The sequence below is a fragment of the Vigna umbellata genome, chromosome 4 (assembly GCF_029865625.1).
Source record: "Vigna umbellata cultivar VRB3 chromosome 4, Vumbellata_1.0, whole genome shotgun sequence".
Taxonomy (NCBI): Eukaryota; Viridiplantae; Streptophyta; class Magnoliopsida; order Fabales; family Fabaceae; genus Vigna; species Vigna umbellata.
In genome coordinates, this window is record NC_142168.1 from 15,271,019 (window position 1) to 15,283,136 (window position 12,118).

The 12,118-nt window shown below is 35.1% G+C and overlaps 1 long non-coding RNA gene across 2 annotated transcripts; it reads left to right on the forward strand.

Annotated features, from left to right (window-relative positions):
- Positions 1–2,488, forward strand: LOC148199332 (uncharacterized). 2 transcript variants are annotated; one of them, XR_015785584.1, is made up of 7 exons: positions 2–137; positions 231–284; positions 392–504; positions 646–726; positions 804–863; positions 1,380–1,854; positions 2,236–2,488. It is a non-coding gene; the product is annotated as an uncharacterized LOC148199332 (long non-coding RNA). The 2 variants fall into 2 exon arrangements; XR_015785583.1 differs by having other exon boundaries at positions 1–137; positions 392–726.
- Positions 2,489–12,118: the final 9,630 nt, after the last annotated feature.

The window sequence follows — 12,118 nt, forward strand, 5'->3', positions numbered from 1 at the left end:
CCTTCCCGCACACCGTTTCGTTTTCGCTTTTTGTCTCTGTGGTCTCATTTTCTTTCAATCGTATTCCTTTTTTGCGCCGTTTGTTCATCTTCAAGGTATGGAGCTCTTTGGGCCTTGATCTCACTTTGGCAATCAAGGTAATTAAACTTGTAAACAAATCTGTTACTTTCTCCTCACTTTGTCCCACTTTCTCACCGATTAAATTTTTCAAATCCACCTCATTTCAATAGGTAGGGTTTTCTACCATTTTCTACCGATTTGTCTTCGCTCATCTTCGTCTAGAGGTTTGTATCATTTAAAAAGCTTCGTAACTTTGATTTCTTCATTTCATTGACTAATTCATCTTTTCCACCATTTAAATTATTCTCTTCCACCAATCTTTCGAACCCAGGGTTCGTAGTTCGTTTCCCCTTCTTCCGCGGCTTCCTCTATTCGCCCACTCGATTTTCACCAGATTCATGGTTTCTCACCAATCTGCCATTACCTGGGGTCATCAGAGCCTAGGTTAGGCGCGTTCGTTTGAGCTAAGTGTTTTTCTTAACTTTTCTGTTGTAAATTTGACTTTCAGAATTTTGTTGCATTAAGTTAAGTTTGTATTCGTGGAGCTAATTCGATCTTTGTTCTTTTCCCTTTTTAATTTTAAAGGATTACAGGAACATAAATCTTTAATCAGAATGTAGCATGGATCTTGCTCTGAACTACTTTGTTTTATTTTATTTTTGCAATGTAAGAAGTTATTGGCTTTTCAATTTTTTATCATAATTTTCTGGTCAGTTCTAATTTCTTAAATTGACGCACTTCAGATCCTAAGGCAATTGCGGCAGGAGACAGCCTCTATGCGTGGAAGTCAAATGTTGATGCAGGTGTCTCTGATTATTTCATTCTTATGCAATTTTTCTTAAACTGTTTAGTAATAGAGTGGTTAATGTTGATTTTATGGTTGTGTATTATATCTTCACTATTCAAGCAAGGTTTCTACTGCACATTTGGTTCTATGAAAGTGAGTAACATTATTGTACCATTTATTCATTATTTTTTCTATAGATGTTGTACATAATTAATTTATTGTTCTGATGATGAACATGATTAACCTACATCTTGTAACTGTGAAATAAATCAAATTTAACAATTTTTGTTGAAGACTAAGGGGCTTCTTATGTAGGGGCACATAGTGGTCTTTGAATGTTAACTTTGTGCTACTAGTGTTTTGATATCATGTCTGAGATCAAGCTTAAATTGGTGAAATTTGATGGGGTCAAATAAAGAATTGTACTAGAAAGAATGTACATCAGTCTCACTTGTTTTCTATCTTGTCTGTCATGTTTCACTTTGTAATTTCACTTGATTAGCAAGAAGTAAAGTGTTGGCAATGCTTTTAGGTGTCCTCTGATCAGGCCAACAACTGATTCATTGACTATAAAAGGGGATAACAAGAAGTTTGACAACACCTCTCTTGAAGGAGAAGTTGTTGAAGAGGGAACATATTTGAAAAGGTGCCAGCAGCAAGTGATTGAGAGGGCTCTTACCGAGTTGCTTCTTCCTTCCATAGATCAAAGCTCTGATGAAGCTCGCAATTCTTTTGCAACTGACTTGGTAAACCAATTAAGTTATATTGAGACACATAATTGCTATTACAGGTGGAAGTAAACCATTGGGAAGTGCTCCTGCTGGATTTGAAGGTTAGCCAAATAAAGTAAATAACCGCAAAAATTTGAGAACTGGAAGTGCTGCATTATCTAGACGACCAATAGTGGCAATAAATTCTTCTCCACCATATCCTGCAGCCCTACGAGCTTCTATGTCATTACAATTGCAGTTGCTCCTGAGATTTCTTCCTACTCTTTGCACTGACAGGTAAGAAAGACTAGATATTGAAATGTCCAATTGGTTTTCATTACAGGATTCTTGTTGAACTTGTTAATGTGAAATAAATTCTATGGTTTTTTGTTCTTGAAATGGAGGAAACAATGGAGAAAATTGCAGCAATTTTCAGGTTCAAAAAATATGGTTCTCAATAAAAATGTACTTTATTAATTAATTATATTTTTATGACAACATTATCTCAACAAATTTAATAATACGCTAATACATTTTATATGTTTTTTATTACTGAGTGGGCTTGTTCCTTTCCATCTAGGAATTCCCTAACAAGCATGAATAATGGAAAATTAATGTTCCTACTTTTTCTCGTATTGAATTTGAACCTCAATAAGTTTAAAATGTGTTTTGTTGCAGTAACTGGAAAATTGTGGCCAAAGTTGTATGAAATCAAGGTTACTCCTATAACGACACCCATTGATGAAGGAACCATTGAGGAACTTTGCTTGCCAGATATCCACCACAAGGAGCTCAAACTCAATAGACAATATTTGCTAAGCCAAATTAAAAGGAAGACCTTAAGTTGCTTGAGGACTTTAAAATTGGCTTTGGAATAAATGTAAGATACAAGATATTTTGACATTAAATAAAATTGTATGTTTATCTTTTATTTATTATTATATTAAATGTTTTTTTTCAATTTATTTTAAAAAATTTGGTTTTGTCCTATATTAAATATATATTTATTTTATCTATGCATTTTATGAAAAGTAATGTAAAATATAATTCCAATAAAATTGTAGGTTGAGTTTATTATGTAACAAACCAAGTTTCACAGTAAATTATAAGATAATCTTCATCTGATATTTGTTAGAGACGGTGTTTTATGTGATTTTTATAAAGTGAAGAATACAGGGAGAAAATTAGTATATATTTAATATTTTATTTTATTTTTAATAAAAGATTTTCATAAATCTCTTATTAGCTTGATTATTTAAACATTATTACTTTTTTATATTTCTAAAAATTGTTTTTTTGTACATTTTTTTCTAACTTTTTGTACCTTTATTATATTATTCTGAAATTAGGAGTAAAAGTAAACTAAGGTATTGAAGAAAAGGAGAAGAGAGGAAAACCCAATTTGTATTATTAAATTGTGATGAAAACTAATACATAAGAGAATAAGAGATACACTGTATTTAGATAACTAAAAAAATGATAAAACGCAATAGAGAATATTTTATATATAATATTCAATAAAATTAATTTTATCATAATTTCATTTATTACAATAAAATATTAAAAACAAATTGTATACATTTCCGGCTGTTTTGGAAAAAACCCCGGTTAGTTTCAGGGGTTTTGAAAAACCGTAATTATTTCCGGCGGTTTTGAGAAATCTTGGCTATTTCCGGCGGTTTGGAAGAAAACTTCGGCTAGTTCCGGCGGTTTTGAGAAACCCCTACTAATACCGGCGGTTTTGAAAAACCCCCGCTAATACTAGCGGTTTTTCAAAAACCGCCGGTAATTTTTTAGCGACTGATGGACAAATTTATGAACACCAAATTATGATGTCACAAACTTGTTTTTCAATCGGCAAGTATGACCGAATCGTTCAAGTAATAAACTTAGTAAGACCAAGTATCGTTCTTCCCAAAGGACTCACGGCCTAGTTTAGTTGTGTGGTTTAGTGATTAGCTAAGACTTAAAGACAAAATATTTGGGTTTTTATATATGCAAAAGACGAAAATTAAATATGTATGCATGAAGTTTTTGATCAATGGCAAAAAGCAAAAGATAAACACTTTCAATGAAATATATGTATGAATATGTTGTTTGGGGTCAATTTCATCTTATCCACTCTCATATATTTTAGGAATTCAACATTCAAATCATCATTGTTAATGCCACTCTCTAATGTACCTTTCAAGAAGGCTTCTCCATAATCACGAGTTCATACAATTCCTAGCATTCCTAATGATCAGTTCATAAGTGCAGGAGCTTAACGACAACCAATATAAAATTGGGAGAAATTCCCCGGATCTAGACTTCCCCGTACGCGCCCGTATCGACAAAACCAATAATCATGCATCGAATGAGTTAAACAATGCAAGCATTAAGCAAAGAGGAAAAACCCTAACTAATGATGAAAGAAAGCATAAGTCTTAGTTAAAAGATGTAAAAACAGATTCCATATATGGGAGCTTCAAAAGATTACATTGATTCCCCAACAAACATACAAGGTTTAGTTCACCATATTCATGGTGAACCTAGATGAATAACAATGAAAGAATGAAAGATAAAACCCTAAAAAGGTGAAGAGGAAGCCTGAGCATCCAAGATCCTCCTTCAAAGGGGTGGAAGAGAGAGTGTTTGCTTCGTTTCTGCCAAAGATACCTAACCCTAGGAAACCCTAAAGCTTATATATCATTCGTAAATTACAAAAAATTAGGTCCAAGCCCATTAAAGTGCCGCTCAGCGGTAAGTGCGTGTCTTGTTTTCTCCCCTCAGCGGCCATTTTGCCCCTCAGCGGATCTCCCGTAAGCTCCTGAGTGCCGCTTAGCGGTAAACTGCCGCTGAGCGGTGACTTCGGCTTTTCCTTTTGCACTTTTTGATGTCTTTTCTGATTTCATCTCTCTTCTTCTTCACTTCTTTCACCAAATTCACCTTAAAACCTGCACAAAAACACTGAAATCAAGCATAAACCTGTCCAGCTCTCTTATTTCTAAAAATATGAAGAAAAGCATGATTTCAAGCTAGTTTCTAAGTGTAAAGGTTGCTTTTAGTGTCAATTTTAATCATGAAAATAACAGTTTTTCAACTGTTATCACAACCCCAAACTTAGAACTTTGCTTGTCCTCAAGCAAACAAAATGTAACTAAATCTTCAACCAGTTCTTATGATGGTTCACTCATTCAAAAATCCTCTTTTTAGATAAGTAAAAACTTCAATCAAACTTATGACCAAGAGTTCGATCAAGATGTGCACATGCTTTAGTGTTTCACAAAGTTAGTTAATACCCAACAAATGCTCTTTTTCATGAATGACCAATCAATTAAGCATGGATGTTCATGTGCTAATGGAATATTTCCTCACTAGGTAAAGTACTTCACTCAACACACAAGTGTATAAAAGGTGATCACTCATTCACTCTACTATCACAACGTCACATGAATCAACTTTGCCTTTCATTTTACCACAATCAAAAACATTTACAAGCATGCATCATCACAAGGACTTTTCAATGGCTTATAATGTGGCTGGGCTAACAAGAAAATTGGTTTTTCTGGATCACAAAATCCTTGAGTTAAGAGAATCAACACAATCATCTTATTCATTCCCAACTTTCTTTTGCCTTTGCATTGAGCTTTGCTTCTTTTTCTTTTCTTTTCTTTTTCTTTGCATATTCTTACTTTTTAGCTCTTAGCTCAATGCTTTTCATGTTTTCCCAACAACCCCAAACTTGAACATTTAACAATACCACACAAAATCTTCTACTTAAGTCAAGGTAAAGATTTTCAATCAAGGGTTTTCAGTGTATATTCAAGGCTAAGGGTTCAAAGGATAGAACACAAAGTGTTCCCTTTTAGTGGGCTACTTTTACGAATTTGGCCAATAAAAAGGTTTCCAACAAATGGCCTTGATCATATGATGCAAAACAAGCAATTGATTCAATCATAGAAAACCTGGGCAAAATCATTCATGCTTTCAAAGTAATAGCACTCAACAATAACAACTCTGGAGCTCAAAACCTCACATATAAGCTCATTCACATTTGACATACACATCCTGCTTAATTTCACAATCACAATCATGATATCCTGCATTTGTTCACAAAGCTTGTGAATCACCTGTATAAGCATTTTAATGTGCACATCATCTCAACATCAATCAATCATAAGCATCATTCAGCATTACTTATCACACAATCATAGTTAATAGCAAACCATCATAACAAACCAGGTGTTCAATAGAGTACATCAAACCCTAATCTAAAAACAAATAATGCTTACAGAATACTGGGTTGCCTCCCAATAAGCGCTTGTTTAATGTCACGAGCCTGACCCAAACTTTCAAGGATCAACCAACAACATCATTGTAGAAAATTGTTGCACCTCTCCCCCTAGATAGGGTTTGAGACGTTGACCATTCACCACCCAACTTCTCTGTGGATCATCAGCAGCTGGATTAAATATTTCAATTGCTCCATGCGGATGCACTTCTTTTATCACATATGGTCCTGACCATTTTGATTTCAGCTTCCCAAGAAATATCTTCAATCTTGAATTGAACAATAATACCTGTTGTCCTGGATTGAAAACTCTATTCACCAACTTCCTGTCATGATAAAATTTAATTTTGTCTTTGTAAGCCTTGGATGAATCATATGCATGTAATCGCATTTCTTCAAGCTCCAAAATTTGTCGTCTGCGTGTGCATTGAGTTTGATAAGGATCAAAATTCAAGAATTTCAAAGCCCATAATGCTCTATGCTCCAATTCTACTGGCAAATGGCATGCTTTCCCATAGACTAATTGAAATGGTGATAATCCCATAGACGTCTTCATTGCTGTCCTATAAGCCCAAAGAGCATCATCCAATTTGAGAGACCAATCCTTTCTTGATGAAGTCACTGTTTTTTCCAGGATCCTTTTTATCTCCCTGTTAGACACCTCAGCTTGTCCATTGGTTTGTGGATGATAAGGTGCAGCTACCTTATGTTTAACTCCATAGTGTTTGAGTACTTTCTCTAGCTGATAATTGCAAAAATGAGATCCTCCATCACTGATCAACACTCTTGGAGTGCCAAACCGTGAGAATATCTGCCTCTTCAGGAATTTAATTACTGTGCTAGCATCATTTTTAGGACAAGCTAATGCTTCCACCCATTTACTCACATAATCCACTGCTACCAGAATATATTCATTGTTGAAAGATGGAGGGAAAGGTCCAACAAAATCAATACCCCAACAATCAAAAACCTCAACTTCTAAAATACCTTGTAAAGGCATCTCATGACGTTTAGTGATTGTCCCTGCTCTTTGACATTTATCACAATTTCTAGCATGATTATGGGCATCTTTAAATAAAGTTGGCCAATAAAACCCTGATTGAAGGACTTTTGCTGCTGTTCTTTCTCCATTAAAATGTCCTCCATAAGGTGAATCATGACAATGCCATAGAATTCCTTCTGCTTCTTCATTTGTAACACATCTCCTTAGAAGATTATCTGCTCCAATTTTGAACAAATAAGGATCATCCCAAACAAACTGCTTGGCATCATGCAGAAATTTCTTTCTTTGTTGCCAAGTTAAGTCTTCCGGCATGACTCTTGCAGCTTTGAAATTCGCCATATCAGCAAACCAGGGCCTCTGCTGAATATACATGAGTGATTCATCTGAAAAAGATTCTCAGATTTCAGACTCCTTGCTAGTGACCTCATTGTTGACTAATCGTGACAAATGATCAGCAATTAAGTTCTCACTTCCTTTCTTATCACGAATTTCTACATCAAATTCTTGCAATAGTAGTACCCATCTAATCAGACGTGGCTTAGAATCTGGTTTTGTCAACAAATATTTGATAGCTGCATGATCTGTATAGACAATCACCTTAGACCCAATAAGATAAGGTCTAAATTTCTCTAGAGCATACACAATGGCAAGAAATTCTTTCTCTATGGTAGCATAATTCAATTGAGCATCATTCAGCACCTTGCTAGCATAATAAATTGGATGAAACTTTTGTTCTTTCCTCTGGCCAAGGACAACTCCTATTGCATAATCACTTGCATCACACATTAATTCAAAATTTTGATTCCAATCTGGCGCTACAATTACTGGTGCTGACACTAACTTCTTCTTCAATACGTCAAAAGCTTTCAAACAGTCTTCATTCATCACAAAAGGAGCATCCTTCATCAAAAGATTACTCAATGGTTTAGCAATGTTTGAAAAATCTTTGATAAATCTTCTATAAAACCCAGCATGACCAAGAAAACTTCTAATCCCCTTTACATTTGTTGGTGGAGGTAGTTTCTCAATAACTTCTACTTTAGCTTTGTCTACCTCAATTCCTTTAGCAGAGATTTTATGCCCCAATACAATTCCTTCAGTTACCATGAAATGACATTTCTCCCAATTCAAAACAAGATTTGTCTTAACACATCTTTTGAGGACAATGTTTAAATTAGCCAAACATCTTTGGAAAGAATTTCCAAAAACTGAGAAATCATCCATGAATACTTCAATGCATTTTTCTAAGAGATCCGCAAAAATTGCCTGCATACACCTCTGAAACGTAGCTGGAGCATTACATAATCCAAAAGGCATCTTTCTATACGCAAAGATACCAAAAGGACAAGTAAAAGCCGTCTTCTCCTGGTCTTTTGGATCTACCACAATTTGATTATATCCAGAATATCCATCTAGAAAACAATAGAAAGCCTGCCCTGATAACCTTTCTAGCATCTGATCCATGAAAGGAAGAGGAAAATGATCTTTCCTAGTAGCTTTATTCAGCTTCCTGTAATCAATGCACATACGCCAACCAGTGACTGTCCGAGTAAGAATAAGTTCATTCTATCATTATAAATTACTGTCATCCCACCTTTCTTTGGAACCACCTGTACTGGACTCACCCATTCACTGTCAGAGATTGGATAGACGATACCAGCTTCTAGCAGTTTCAACACTTCTTTTCTGACCACCTCCTTCATAACAGGATTTAACCTTCTCTGTGGTTGAGCACTTGGTTTATAATCTTCTTCCATAAAAATTTTGTGCATGCAGTAAGTTGGGCTAATACCTTTAAGATCTGATATTGACCACCCAATTGCTTCTTTGTTGGCTTTCAGAATTTCTATCAATTGCTCTTCTTCTTGTAGAGATAAAGAGTTATTGATGATGACTGGCTTTGTTCCATCTTCTTCTAGAAAAACGTATTTCAGATGTGATGGCAATCTTTTTAATTCTGGTGTCTGTGCTTTGACTGTTTCTTCCTTATCAATTATTTCGAATATTGGATCTTCCTCTGGACTCTTTTTCAATGTTTCCAAGTCCATCAGACATTCATCAATCAATTTCTCTTCTTCTTCATCTAAATCTTCACATGCATCAATGAGAGTTTTTTCCAATGGAGAAATATTTCGCACCATCCTTTCTTTCACCATACAAACTTCATCAAGTTCATCAAATTGAAAACATGCTTTGTCATCATTTGGATATGTCATGGCCTTGGATACGTCAAAAGTGACTTCTTCATCATCAACTCTCAATTTAAGCTTACCATTCTCTACATCAATCAAAACTCTAGCAGTCTTCATAAAAGGTCTCCCAAGAATAAGAGGAACATCACTAGTTCCTTCCATCTCCATCACAATAAAATCCACTGGGAATACAAATTTGTCAACCTTCACTAGAACATCTTCAACCACTCCATATGGATATTTAAGAGACCTGTCCGCCAATTGAAGAGCCATTCTGGTTGGTTTAATTTCCAGCCCCTGAATTGTTCTGCACATGGATAGCGGCATTAGATTAATGCTAGCTCCCAAATCAATCAATGCTCTTCCAACTTTCACATCTCCTATGGTGCATGGAATAGTGAAACTTCCTGGATCTTTAAGTTTAGGAGGTAGTTTCTGTATGATTGCACTGCAGTTACCCTGTATATTAATAGTTTCCTTCTCAATGTACTTGTGTTTCTTTGTGAGGAGTTCCTTCAAAAACTTTGCATACGCTGGCATCTGTTGCAATGCTTCAGAAAATGGTATAGTGATCTCCAGCTTCTTAAACAACTCCATGAATCTTTCCAACTGCTTTTCTTTCTCCTTCCTTGAATAACTCTTTGGATAAGGAAGTGACTTTTCATACTCTTTTTCTTTTTGTCTCTCCTCTCTCTCTTCTCTCTTTTTTTTTTCTCTCCTCTCCTCTTCTTCTTTTTTCTTTTTCTCTCTCTCAACTCTTTCTTTCCACTCACATGTTTCTTTTTCACTCTCACTCTCATTTTCTTTCTCCTCTCTTTCTTTTTGTCTCTCCTCTAACACTCTACCACTTCTGGTCACAACAATTTTACATTCCTTTCTAAGATTATCATGTTTCATCTCGTCAACTATTCTCTCAACATAAACCTCCATATTTTTAAATGCAGTATCCACATTCTGACAATAAGACGCATTTGTCTTCAAAAATCTTTGGAAAGTCTCTTCAAGTTTTGTTGTTTTCTCTACTGGAGTAAATTGCATTTGCCATTTTTGTTGTTGCACTTGAACCATTGAGACCTGTTGTATTTCCTGTGGTATTTGAGAAAGTTTCATAGTTACCTCTTCAAGCTGTTGAGAGATAATTTTATTTTGAATAAGCAAAGCATCATTTGATTGTAACAACTCCTTCTGACTAAGATCTCCTCTTTCAATGTTAAGTTCGTTGTCACTAGTAGCCATGTTGTCAATGATTTCTATAGCTTCCTCTGGAGTTTTCCATTTGATGTTTCCTCCTGCTGAGGCATGAAGCAGCATCTTAGTGTATGGACCAAGACCTCCAAGGAAAGTTAAGACTACTTCCTGTTCTTCAAAGCCATGCGTGGGTGTTTTTCTTAGCAGACTTTTATATCTATCCCATGCATGCCCCAATGATTCTTCCATGCCCTGCTTAAATGAAGATATCTCTTGCTTCCCTTTTGTCACCTTTGATTGTGGAAAGTACTTGTTCAAAAACTTTGTTACCACTGCTTCCCACTCTGTGAAACTTCCTTCTGGGAAAGAATTCAACCAAAGCTTAGCATTGCCTCCCAATGAGAAAGGAAACAAACTAAGTTTGATCGCTTCATCTGGCACCCCATTAATCTTGACTGTATTGCAAATTTCATTGAATGTAGTAAGGTGCTCATATGGGCTTTCATGAGATAACCCATTAAATTGATTACTTTTCACCAGTTGGATCAGTGCTGGTTTGACCTCCATGTTAGCTGCATTGACTCTTGGTCTAGCTATGCTGTTAAAGTGCTGAGGTCCAGCTATATTGGTGTAATCAGCAAGAGTTCTTCTAACATTGTTATTCTCCATATTTTCTGTGCTATTGTCAGAACCTTGTGGTGATGGTTGCAACAGAGTTTCCGGAGCAGGAAAAAGTTCTCTAGATGTTCTGATTCTTCTCCTCCGTCTACTGTCTTCTAATCCTTCAAACAGAGGTTCTGTTGTTTTCTTGCTCCTAGTTCGAATTGCCTCCTACATACACAAGAACACAAAACCCTAGAAAAGAATTGGTTAGCACAAAAAGATATAAGAGAAGATATAAGATTCAGAAAATAAAAACAGACAACAGAATAAAAACAGAAAACAGAAAAACAGAAAACAGAAAAATAAAATAAAATAAAATCAAATAAAATACTAAATAAAAAATATAAACAGAAAAATAAAATAAAATAAAAAAAATTCGAAATTTAAAAATAAAATAATAAAAAAATAAGTCAAAGATAATCAATAATCACACAAATTAACCAGTTAAACCACGAGTCCCCAGCAACGGCGCCAAAAACTTGATGGACAAATTTATGAACACCAAATTATGATGTCACAAACTTATTTTTCAATCGGCAAGTATGACCGAATCGTTCAAGTAATAAACTTGGTAAGACCAAGTATCGTTCTTCCCAAAGGACTCACGGCCTAGTTTAGTTGTGTAGTTTAGTGATTAGCTAAGACTTAAAGACAAAATATTTGGATTTTTATACATGCAAAAGATGAAAATTAAATATGTATGCATGAAGTTTTTGATCAATGGCAAAAAGCAAAAGATAAACACTTTCAATGAAATATATGTATGAATATGTTGTTGGGGGTCAATTTCATCTTATCCACTCTCATATATTTTAGGAATTCAACATTCAAATCATCATTGTTAATGCCACTCTCTAATGTACCTTTCAAGAAGGCTTCTCCCTAATCACGAGTTCATACAATTCCTAGCATTCCTAATGATCAGTTCATAAGTGCAGGAGCTTAATGACAACCAATATAAAATTGGGAGAAATTCCCCAGATCTAGACTTCCCCGTACGCGCCCGTATCGACAAAACCAATAATCATGCATCGAATGAGTTAAACAATGCAAGCATTAAGCAAAGAGGAAAAACCCTAACTAATGATGAAAGAAAGCATAAGTCTTAGTTAAAATATGTAAAAACAGATTCCATATATGAGAGCTTCAAAAGATTACATTGATTCCCCAACAAACATACAAGGTTTAGTTCACCATATTCATGGTGAACCTAGATGAATAACAATGAAAGAATGAAAGATA